This window comes from Carassius auratus, unplaced genomic scaffold (assembly GCF_003368295.1).
Source record: "Carassius auratus strain Wakin unplaced genomic scaffold, ASM336829v1 scaf_tig00006563, whole genome shotgun sequence".
In the NCBI taxonomy this organism is placed as follows: Eukaryota; Metazoa; Chordata; class Actinopteri; order Cypriniformes; family Cyprinidae; genus Carassius; species Carassius auratus.
In genome coordinates, this window is record NW_020523766.1 from 35,725 (window position 1) to 47,100 (window position 11,376).

At 37.5% G+C, this 11,376-nt stretch overlaps 1 pseudogene; it reads right to left on the bottom strand.

Moving 5' to 3' along the window:
• Window positions 1-9,565: 9,565 nt before the first annotated feature.
• Window positions 9,566-11,053, bottom strand: LOC113071216 (doublesex- and mab-3-related transcription factor A2-like; annotated as a pseudogene).
• Window positions 11,054-11,376: the final 323 nt, after the last annotated feature.

An 11,376-nucleotide genomic window follows, 5' to 3' on the forward strand; every position in this document is an offset into this window, starting at 1 on the left:
ATATTGTAAAATATTGTTTCATGTTTTTTTAAAGCTCTTCTATTTGAATATATTTTAAAATGTCATTTATTCCTGTGATGGCAAAGCTGACTTATTGATAATTGAAAAAAACAGGCTTTCCGAGTGTTTAAACATTAATATATACAGAAAGACATCAAATAAAAGTGATGTTTCTCTAATCGATCCAGATAGATCAGAGGAACACTGCAGCAGGTATCAGAGCAGAACAGCTTGACCTTGTGTTGTGTGCACAGCCGAAGACAGTCACTGTAACCATCTGTGTGGTAAGACTGCCATCTAGTGTAAAAGACCACCTGATACACAACCTAAACCTCTGAACTCCATCTAGATCATGGTCTTTACGGGGTCTCTCAGCTAACACTGATATCCAGCCCAAATCAGTATCAATGGTCACTGTCAAATCTAACCTAAATTATATGAACTCTTAGCAGCACTGATTTTACCTTCAGTTAAGAGGAATTTTGAAATGGTAAAATGTTACTTTGTGCTTTCTGAGACAGCAAAGCCTGGGGGAATGGATGTAGTGTACTGAATAAACAATACCAGTTACGCCTAATTGATTTGACAAGTGATTAATACACCCTCAGACTACAACAACAAATGGTTGCTGCTCCCCGAGTCTACTTAACCGACAAAGAACCAAGCAAATAATTCTTATGAAGGAAAAGGTTTTACAAAGGATGCTGGTGTAACAGAGCAATAACCCTGCAACACAACCAAAAAAACCCTCCAGAGACAAACCGCTAACAAACAAAAATGAACACAACCACTCATTACGCATTTACTTTCAGGCTATAATTCAGTAGTTTGCAACAAGTGAATGAGTATTATCCTCTGTCTTTTGAAAAGGCCACAGAGGGCAGATCCATTGACCTGAATGCGTTTGATTAGTGCCATTATTCACATACATTGATAGCAAAATTCTGGAAGACATAGTGCAGCAACTAAAATCATCAACCTGTTGTCTTGACACACTTCCCACATCTTTTTTCAAAAGTGTACTTGACTGCTTAAAAGCAGATCTCTTAGAAGTGGTGAATGCCTCACTTCTTTCTGGGACATTTCCAAACTCCCTTAAAACTGCAATTGTAAAGCCCCTCCTGAAAAAGACCAATCTTGATAACACAATTTTGAGCAATTTTAGACCAATATCTAATCTTCCTTTTATAGGCAAAATTATAGAAAAGGTAGTTTTTAATCAGCTGAACAAATACTTAAACTCAAATGGATACCTGGACAATTTTCAATCTGGTTTCCGACCACATCACAGCACAGAGACAGCACTCATTAAGATAATAAATGATATTCGCTTAAATTGTGACTCTGGCAAAATATCGGTGCTGGTATTGCTAGATCTCAGTGCTGCGTTTGACACTGTCGATCATAACATACTACTAGAGAGACTGGAAAACTGGGTCGGGCTTTCTGGGATGGTACTCAAATGGTTCAGATCATACTTAGAAGGGAGAGGCTATTATGTGAGTCTAGGAGAGCATAAGTCTAAGTGGACGTCCATGACATGCGGAGTCCCACAAGGGTCAATTCTTGCACCTCTCTTGTTTAGCCTGTATATGCTTCCACTAAGTCAAATAATGAGAAAGAACTACATTGCCTATCACAGCTATGCTGATGATACCCAGATGCCTTATCTCCAAATGACTACAGCCCCATTGACTCCCTCTGCCAATGCATTGAAGAAATTAATAATTGGATGTGCCAGAACTTTCTTCAGTTAAACAAGGAAAAAACTGAAGTCATTGCATTTGGAAACAAAGATGAAGTGTTCAAGGTGAATGCATACCTTGACTCTAGGGGTCAAACAACTAAAAAACAAGTCAGGAATCTTGGTGTGATTCTGGAGACAGACCTTAGTTTCAGTAGTCATGTCAAAGCAGTAACTAAATCAGCATACTATCATTTAAAAAACATTGCAAGAATTAGATGTTTTGTTTCCAGTCAAGACTTGGAGAAACTTGTTCATGCCTTTATCACCAGCAGGGTGGACTATTGTAATGGGCTCCTCACTGGCCTTCCCAAAAAGACCATTAGACAGCTGCAGCTCATCCAGAATGCTGCTGCCAGGATTCTGACTAGAACCAGAAAATCTGAGCATATCACACCAGTCTTCAGGTCCTTACACTGGCTTCCAGTTACATTTAGGATTGATTTTAAAGTACTTTTACTCGTATATTAGTCACTAAATGACCTAGGACCGAAATATATTGCAGATATGTTCACTGAATATAAACCTAACAGAGCACTCAGATCATTAGGATCAAGTCAGTTAGAAATAGCAAGGGTTCACACAAAATAAGGGGAGTCTGCCTTTAGTTACTATGCCGCCCGCAGTTGGAATCAGCTTCCAGAAGAGATCAGATGTGCTAAAACACTAGTCACATTTAAATCTAGACTCAAAACGCATCTTTTTAGCTGTTTTTAAATGTTTTAATCATTTTAAAAGTTTTAAAATTACTTGTTTTATTTTTATTATTTTTTCTTCATGATTCTTTTATGTAAAGCACTTTGAATTACCATTGTGTATGAAATGTGCTATATAAATAAACTTGCCTTGCCTTGCCTTACATGCATGCATTTAAGGAGTAGCTCACCCAAGGATGAAAATTTACTCACCCTCGGGCCATCCCAGATGTAGATAAGTTTGTCTCTTCATCAGAATAGATTTGGAGAAATTTATCAATACGTCACTTCCTCACCAATGGATCCTCTGCAGTGAATGGGTGCCGTCAGCATGAGAGACTAAAAAGCTGATTAAAACATCACATTAATACACAATTACCGTATTTTTCGGACTATAAGCCGCACCAGTCCAAAAATACGTCATGATGAGGAAAAAAACATATATAAGTCGCACTGGACTATAAGTCGCATTTATTTATAACCAAGAACCAAGAGAAAACATTACCGTCTTCAGCCGCGAGAGGGCGCTCTATGTCTTCAGTGTAGACTACAGGAGCACTCAGCAGCATAGAGCGTCCTCTGGCAGCTGGAGATGGTCATGTTTTCTATTAGTTTATTTCTCTTGGTTCATGTGAAATTAATTTTGATAAATAAGTCGCACCTGACTATAAGTCGCAGGACCAGCCAAACTATGAATAAAAGTGCGACTTATAGTCTGGAAAATACGGTAATCCACATGACTCCAGTCCATCAATTACTTGTGATGCTTTTATCAGCTGTTTGAACTCTTATTCTGATGGCTACATTAACTGCAGAGGATCCATTCGGTGTACAAGTGATGACAAATTTCTATCTGTTCCAATGAAGAAACAAACTCTACATCTTGGATGACCTATAGGCTACATTTTCAGCAAAATTTCATTTTTGGGTGATCTACTACATTAAGACAAAACACTCTTGTTAATTTAAATTGTATATGTGCACAAGACAACCTAAGATTCACATAAAAGATAATAAAGCACATAATACAATTATACAATTATAATAAACTCTTAGTGCACATGTAGCCACCAGATTATTTCAAAGTTGTTTTCAGAGCATTGGCAATTTTTTTTTTTTTTTTTTTTTTTTTGCCTCATCATATCAGACTCAATGCCTCTTTCTCCTCCAGCAATGTCTACCTTCATGTTATTTTTGGTAACCACACTCAGTCGTAGTTTAAGGCTAAATTTAAAGGAACTGATTCTACCGATTTGAAATCATTTTTCAAACTGGACGAGCATAGCTCTAACATATTGACATCAAGAGCTGGTTTTAGTTTACTCATGAACAATTACCCCATGCATCCAAAAAAAAAAAACACTCACCTCAGAGACAGTGAAGGCAGATATTGGACAGCTAGAGGTCACTATGGAGTCTGGAAAGGCACCAATTCCATTCATAGATAGGCCTAGAACAAATATTATTAAATGTAACAAACTTTAAATAAAAAAATAAAAGAGAGAGAGATTGACACAATTTTAATATTAAATATTTTCCTATTTTTTCTTTGCATTTTTGCCGAAAGCCCCAGTAATTTTCTTGTTCTCATAATGTATTTTAGCACTGTTAACTGTTTAACCCTATAAATCCCACTGTATCATATTTGATATCTAAGACCTCTAAATTATCAACATGATCAAAACCTTCAGGCTGTGTTACATGTATCTTCTTGCTGAAGTCTTTACTGATTTTGAAGAAAAAAATGAAGAAAAATATGTATTTCTAAATGAACACATATTAAACTGAAGCAACTTATTCAGTTTACATGATTATCCATAAAAAAATATTTTAGTAAAATCATGTTCAAATGTGAGTATCGAATATGATATATCAGGCTTTTGAAAAACGTTTATTTGTTCTTCTCTCAATCATCATTGTATTGCATTGCTTGTTTTGCCCCCCACAACAAAATCTACAGAGCTTTCAACTAAACATTTAAATATCATCTTACTAAGACATACTAATGGGAGATAAAGTGTGACAACTGATATTTATGCATTTTATATAAATAGTCTGTTATACTATTATGAAGTATCTCATTGATTTAAATTACAAGCTTTCAGAATTTTGTCTTACTTTTTGGCTATAAACATATCAGCAACTACACACATGGCATAATTTAACTGAACTAAAGAGATGGGTGTTTTTTCCTTCTCGAGTATGAGTTCTATATTCTCTTATATCACACTATATGAGCCATAGAATGCCAATGTATCAAATATGGTCAAATACTTTTTTCTCTTTAGTTTAAAGGTTAAATAAAAGGTTTTATATAGTTTACATGGCTTTATAGGTTTAACCACATTGTAGTAATACATATAGAAAACAAATGTTGTATTGTACTACTGGTTTACCATGTAGCCATATTGTTAAACTCTTATTGTCTATATTATAAGCATCATTAGCCTATATTTGTCATTGCTGTTGGTTTCCACATATAAGCAATAAACAAACACAAACAAGACAAAGAAGTAAGATGGAAGAAAAAAGCTGAAAATAATGATATTTAGATTGTGTTATAGAGCTGTCGAAATTCAAATTCATGTCTGACACAGTGGCGTAGCCACGGGTGTGCCAGGGTGTGCCTGTGCCACCCATAGTGGCAGCTGGCACACCTAAAAATAGATGCAGAATTATTTTTTATAGTCTCAATAAAAAATGTTTACTAACTTGGGCTATTGTTGTTTACTTAAAATATTTTTTTTTCGCGACTCGGTTGATTCAGATCGGCACTTCGGAGCCTGTTCGCGACTCGGTTGATTCAGATCGGCACTTCGGAGCCTGTTCGCGACTCGGTTGATTCAGATCGGCACTTCGGAGCCTGTTCGCGACTCGGTTGATTCAGATCGGCACTTCGGAGCCTGTTCGCGACTCGGTTGATTCAGATCGGCACTTCGGAGCCTGTTCGCGACTCGGTTGATTCAGATCGGCACTTCGGAGCATGTTCGCGACTCGGTTGATTCAGATCGGCACTTCGGAGCCTGTTCGCGACTCGGTTGATTCAGATCGGCACTTCGGAGCCTGTTCGCGACTCGGTTGATTCAGATCGGCACTTCGGAGCATGTTCGCGACTCGGTTGATTCAGATCGGCACTTCGGAGCATGTTCGCGACTCGGTTGATTCAGATCGGCACTTCGGAGCCTGTTCGCGACTCGGTTGATTCAGATCGGCACTTCGGAGCATGTTCGCGACTCGGTTGATTAAGATCGGCACTTCGGAGCATGTTCGCGACTCGGTTGAATCAGATCGGCACTTCGGAGCCTGTTCGTGACTCGGTTGATTCAGATCGGCACTTCGGAGCATGTTCGCGACTCGGTTGATTCAGATCGGCACTTCTGAGCATGTTCGCGACTCGGTTGATTCAGATCGGCACTTCGGAGCCTGTTCGCGACTCGGTTGATTCAGATCGGCACTTCGGAGCATGTTCGCGACTCGGTTGATTCAGATCGGCACTTCGGAGCCTGTTCGCGACTTGGTTGATTAAGATCGGGACTAGCATGTTTGAGATTTTTTTAAATTCAGATCTGGACATAGAAGCAGGAAGTGTTTGTCAAACAGTTAATTGGTGATAAATGAATATTTGGACTTGAGGCTTTTTTTTACCTGTCGATTCAGCATGTACATGGACCCACACACAAAGGTGGACACACTCTAGACTGGTGTGCCAGGTAGGGTGACCACCCGTCCCGCGTAGCGTGTGCGCGCACAGCGTTTTCAGCCCAATACATGCCTCCCACAAATTGAGACTGTGTCACGCATAATCAATGCTTGCTCAAACAAGTTGGTCGCTATATCTGGAGTCACCAACCCGTCGATCGCGGTCGACAAGTCGATCTTGGAAGCATTTTAAGTCGATCGCGAAGATTTTTCAAAATCTGAGAAAAAAAGGTGCGAGCCTCCGGTGCGAGTTGGGAGGTGCGAGCCTCCGCTGACTGCGCGCGCACCTCCCGAAACAGACGAGACATTTATACTTGACACAACTGTTTTAGACTGAAAACCCGATACAACTGATTTAGACGCGGGTGCCGGTGTGATGAGATGTACTAATATCCGTCTGCTCGGGCATGATTGTTTTAGGCCTGTAATTGATTGATTATTGAGGTAATAGGGATGGCATGGTTCGCTGAAATAAAAAAACCAAACCGTTCGGTTCACCACACACGGTTCGGCACGCGCTTCAACTTAAATCTGACAAAGCATCTGTAATATCATCTGTAATATGTCTTGCTATAAATGGCACGTAAAAAGACAGGGTTCAGCTAATAAATGTTTCTGTTGATGCATGCGCATTCTGGCTTCCCAGACATTACAAAAACATGAAAAAAGATCTATATTGAGCAACTACAATTCATTTTAATCCTATAATTATATATGATAATTTATTTAAAGTGAATAAATTGTAATGAAAAATAAACAAAATGAAATAGCTAAAGTTCAAAATTATCGTATTTGGAAGAAACTTATTACATTTAACAATTAACTACATTTTGACACGACCTGCAAATTAACACTAGGAGTAGCTATGGTTGGACGGAAGCAGTGTGACAAAAATACTATCCCATAATTTTGCACAGTAATCTGACAATAAATGTGGCACACCCAGATTTTCATATGCACACCCATAGTCTCTTTTCTGGCTACACTACTGGTCTGACACAAATAAAAAAACATCTATAAATGAAACTGTATGTGGACAATGTTAATATATAAACAATAACAAATAAATTATTAAACAAAGTAAACATATTGCTAATATATTCTTACGTTAATAACAATATTATATCTCATATATTCCATCTCATATATCCCCCCCCCCCCCCCCCACAGAGAAATAACTAAATTTAACAAAACTAAACTAAAATGAATTATTTAGTTCATAAATCTTAAAGCATGTAAACTTTATCTTCGCGAATTAATTAGTTTCCACTAATTAGCTAATAATAATTATTCAATCCTGACAGGATGAATATAAACCGGACATGGCTTTGATTTGCCTTAAATGAGGACTGATGTAGCTACTTCAATTGGTTTATGTTGATAATAAAATGAATCTTAATGAATCTTTCCTCTGTTGGTTACCTCTGTGTCTGTTCTTCATACATTTCACCGTAAGGTGGCGATATAATCAAAGAAAAAGTTGCTCGATGTGTCCACTGACCGTCTCCGTTAATTTCCACATTCTACCACAAGAGAGCGACAAACTCTCGGAATTGTAACATGGCCAAATTCTGAAACTATTTCAAGACGGGGAATTTCATAAATCAGTTTTTCAGTAGTGTTATTTGTAGCCTACTGGGGTTTTTTTAATAACTCTTTCAGTTATTAATTTGTATTTATATCTTCTTTTTTTTCATAATTTTGAAAATAATAAACTTTTACATTTTAGAAGCCTAAATGTATATATTCACGTATTCTGTTGCATCTGGACAATTAAAAAAATATATATAATATGTGTGTGTGCGTGTGTGTGTGTGTGTGTGTGTGTGTCCAGCTATCTGTGTGAGTGCCAGTTCAAGTTTTAGACAATCAGAGTGATGAAAATCTTGTAAAGTGAGGACATTTTGGCCAGTTCTCACTTTCTGAGACCACTTTAAAGGCCTCTTTGAGGATCAGGTTATAATTGGGTAAAGGGTAGTTTAGGGTAAGGAGCTAGAGATTTGCATTGTGTCAGTGTATGTCCTCACAAAGAGTTGTTTGTTATATATATATATATAGACACATTCCCACAGTCCTGTCTGTTCTTATCTCTCTGAATAATAGTAAATGTATAATTAAAAAGACTAGCAGGCATCTCAGTTGTCCTTGTGCAATGAAAGTAAGAATAGAAAAATAAACCTGCTAGTTTGGCCTACACACACAAACAAATCTGGCAAATAACATATTTTTCCGTTTCAAAATACAACGCTTTTTTGTTAAATGTTTGCTGCAAAAAAAAAAAAAAAAAAAAAAAAAAAAAAAGTTTTGAATGTATTTTAGCTAGGCGCTTTTTATTTAGGTGAAATATTTTTACTTTAAAAATAATTTTGCAGTAAGTCGTTTGATTTAATTTAGGATTTCATTAATTTAAAACAATAAATGTATAGTTTATAATTTAGCCTAAATACTATTCCTACTATTTATTAACATTTGTATTCGATTTACAGTGTACGCCTATAGAAAATGTATAATCATATGGACTGTAAAGTAAAATAAAAACACTGAACGAAATAAAAACTTGAGTTGAAGAAAAAGCCCCCGAGCAGAGGAATTTATCTCAAATTTATTAAAACACTATGTAAATATTAAACAAACCGAGAGAAGAGTCTGTGTTATCGTGCACCTCATCAAATGTGCATAATGAACATGGAGTGCTCGGTTTCTCCGTTAAATGAAGGTACACTGTCAGTCCGACACTGCTGTTTACACTGTTTTATCTGCGGGGAGAAAGTAAACACTTGAGCTCTGGCGAGGGGGATTATATCTCCATGGCATCGAGTCTCAACACTCCTCGTGCGAAAATACAGTGGACTCCTGCTTTGAGACTGTCTCTGTTTAGAAGCTTTCACAATCTTTTAAAAGAAGAGAAGAGCTTAATATCATCTCTCTTTAGCTTAATGTGCCGATACGACCTTCAAAAAAATTAGACATGCTTTTTTTTAAATTATAAGCAAAAAATGTTTTTAAATAGGTAGAATTATTTTTTTTAAATATGTCAAGTGTAAAAATGAATTAATTATTTGTTAAAATATTAGCCTGCCTGTTTGTTATTGAAGTTATTGTGGAACTTTACTATTATTATTAGTTGGTATTGTACATGCAAAATGTTTTAAAATAGGTCACAATGTCTCAAATGCTATGGATAAAAAAAAAAAAACTATTTAATTCACAAAACAAGTTAAACGTAAGAATAAAATAACATTTATTTATTTGCAAAATTTTACACAAAGAACTGTACACTTCGCAACGTTGCAAGATTTCAATCAACATTCGATCGTTTTACATCTTTTTTAGATCCCTTTTGATTTAGTTGTATTGAATAAATGACTGACAAATATGACTTTATCATCAACAAATGCAATATACATTATTTAGTCGTTTAAATATATCACTCACAAAGGGAACACAAATGTCTACTTGAGCCAGTAACCATACTGAAGCCAAAGAATTACTGTTCTGCTGAATGAACATTGCCCGCTTTTCAGACACTGAGCAGAAAAAGAGTGAATAATAGACGTTCCACAATTACAATAATGCTAGAATATTCCCTTTTTTGATGAATGATGAAGCAAATGATTATTCTAGGAATTGCACATCATCACAAGGGGGCTTAATCCGTTTGGTAAATAATCTAAATGGATTGTAACAAACGTGAAAGATTTTATAATACACAATTTACATTATTCGAAAATACTATGGTTACCCTCGTAAAGGTCTAAAATAATTCACCTCTGTCTCCTTTTGCGCTGAGGCAGTATCAGTAATGCCAACCTGCAGTAAGATGGGTTAAAACTACTTTAACCTTTACATTGTAACCATTTTCTTTTACACATAACCATTTTCTCAAACTTCAAAGAAGCCACGACCACCAAACACTTTTTTTGTGGTGATTAAACTAGACGTATATTATATATACAGAAACACAAAAAGAAAGCGAGTCTTTAAGGATGAGGAATCTTTAGACCTGGAAGTCTTTAAAGACAAGAATCACTTTTGTCTACACTTGGGAATCAATATCTCACTGTTTCTCTGGAGTGTTGTTTTACCAGAGGACCATACAGTCCGTTCGTGAAGCTCTGATCTTTATGCAAGAGTGTCCTGTCTCTGATCAAGTCACTGAAGGCGTAGTCCATAGGCGGCCTGAACCCAATGTTGGCATCAGACCTGTGGCGGAATATGGAGCCATGAAGGCCAGGCCTCTGCTGTGAGCCGAGTACGCCAACCGGAGTGGGTTCAAGCTCAAATGCGTACTGAGAGGATACGTGCTTGGGTCGGAACCAAAGTGAGGCGCGTTAGGTTTGCAGAGGAGAGAAGGCAGATCTGTTGCTGAGCGTCATGGTTCCAGGTAGCATAGGCCGTGGGGGTGGAGGACATGGGCGGCTGTGCGCTCTGCAGCATCCGATCCGCCGCCCAGGACTCATCTGGACCCTTGGCTTGACCCGCTGTTGTTGAGGATTTGCTCTATGGCCTGGACCAACATTTTGCCGCATCCTTGTAGCACAAGCTCCAGGACGCTGCGCTTGTGGTTGGGGAAACCCTCGTTAGAATGTCAATGGCGTTCATCTGTCGCGACGCTACAGAGGAGGGCAAGGGCTCCTGCTCGTCTTTCTCCGTGTCCGAGCCGGAGTCTGAGCCTAGCGGACTGATGGAACCTGGCGTTTCATCGCCGTCTTTTAATGGTTTGGCTATCGGGGAATTGACGATGGACTCGCGGTCACCGTTTTCCGAACCCGAGCCATGACGCATATCTGGAGACGACATTCCTGGAACGGATTCGGTGTCTGTGGATACGGACTTTCCAGCCGCCTGCTGTTGGGTCACCGATCCGGGTAAAGGTGTTTTGGGAACAACTCGAATTTTTGGATGTTGGATTCTCCTGAAATAGATGTATGTCAATAATTGAGATCAACTAATACGCCTTATTTTTTTCTTAGATCGTATGAGAGTATTTGTATAACATATACACTTTATAAAGAGCATATGCATTTAAAAAATATATATTTTGTAAAGGTAGCCTACTTTGTAGCGCATTTGTTTTTTAAGTGGATATAGTTCTTTGGGTATACAAAAAGTGAATTATGTTTGATAAGAGAATCTTGAGAATCTGTACTAAACAAAGTGCAGAAATGTTATCTAAATAATATATATATATATATATATATATATATATATATATATATATATATATATATATATATA